The sequence below is a fragment of the Priapulus caudatus genome, unplaced genomic scaffold, assembly GCF_000485595.1.
Source record: "Priapulus caudatus unplaced genomic scaffold, Priapulus_caudatus-5.0.1 Scaffold10, whole genome shotgun sequence".
Classification (NCBI taxonomy): domain Eukaryota; kingdom Metazoa; phylum Priapulida; class Priapulimorpha; order Priapulimorphida; family Priapulidae; genus Priapulus; species Priapulus caudatus.
The window spans coordinates 232,531-233,939 of record NW_014577071.1 but is presented as its reverse complement, the minus strand read 5'-3'; the positions used below and the strand labels follow the sequence as shown (position 1 = coordinate 233,939).

General features: G+C 41.8%; 1 long non-coding RNA gene across 1 annotated transcript in view; it reads left to right on the top strand.

Annotated features, from left to right (window-relative positions):
- Positions 1-1,409, top strand: part of LOC106807262 — a 37,109-nt gene that overhangs the window by 1,092 nt on the left and 34,608 nt on the right. The gene's annotated exons all lie outside the window — the stretch shown is intronic.

Genomic DNA, 1,409 nt, shown 5'->3' with positions numbered 1-1,409 from the left:
TATATATATATTCTGCTATTATCACTAATTGCATGACTAATCGAAAGGACGGAAGAAGCCAAAGGGCGTAATTCTGACCTGTTCGAATTGCGCCTATTATTTTAGATATCGAGTCTATAGCAAATTTTGTCATCTATACATTTTAAAATTTTGTCTGGCTCACCGCATACCTGGCCCGAGCTACCAGCTGCTGAGGTGGCCCCATGCATGCGCCCCGAAATGCTGTTGGCATGTTGTGAATGGTAACAGCGGTTGGGCAGTTTAAACAGGTGTTCCCACCCATCTCCCTCTTGCATTAAGATGTTAAGTGCTCGGTGCTAAAGGTGCAAATCCTGCCGGGAGGTTGGCGTAAAGTGCCCACAGTGCTGCAATGAACGGTGAAAAGTTAAGTAAACATTAAAAGAAATACGAGAGCTTTTCGATTGTCACGTGAGAAGGTGGACGTATTAAATACGCATCACTATCGAAATAGACGGCCATGTGAGGTTTAACACTGTATAAGCGCCGAGTGGTGCACGCACTGAGTGTCCCATTAGCTAAGTAAAAATACTGCAAATGCTTAGGTTTCAACTCGTGTTTCTAATGGATTGTGAAAGAAAAATAGACGCATGATTTTACTTGCGAATGAAGAAGTGCATGTCTGCGGGCCACATAATAAAAGCGATGAAACAACTATATATTAGCGTTCGCGCGTGTATTATTCGTTTATTTTTTATCGTTCTTTTGATAAATTCTCGCACTTAACGATAGACATATTCGTGCTATATAGCTCGTTCTATATGGCTTTGACCGTTTTTCTCCTTTTTACGGTCTGTTAAACCATCATAAAGCATTGTAATTTTCCATGCCAATGCTTGGCTCGGTAGATTCCTTACCGTTTACTTCCCATGACTTTATGTTTAATCTGCCGTAGAAAACATTTACCATACCGAAGGTCTTCGAAAACCTGACTGCAGTTTTCTTTTGACAACATAATGCGTCTAATAGCTCTGATTTGCTAAACGCATTCTTCGTGGTTGCGCATAACTCTACTTTGACACGACGACTATTAACTGAAAACGCCTATGAATAGATTTAAGAGCTTACTGCTCGGTAAAATGTTTAATGTATCGCTTCTCGCGCGTTGTAAGGGGCTTACGACCACATGTGTCAGTGTAGTAAGTTTGTATAAATGCATTGGCACACCATGATACATAGTGCAGGATTCGGTGTGATATCTAGTACTGGATACTGCATGCGATTGTTTAATTTTTGCGTTCATCAATCGTTGCAACGTAACTCAAGTATGCGCTTGACGTAGTTATGTAATGACGTATGTGTGCATAAATACACACCCACCGACACACGCACACGCACACGTACGCGCGCGCACACACACACACACACACACACACACACACACACACACA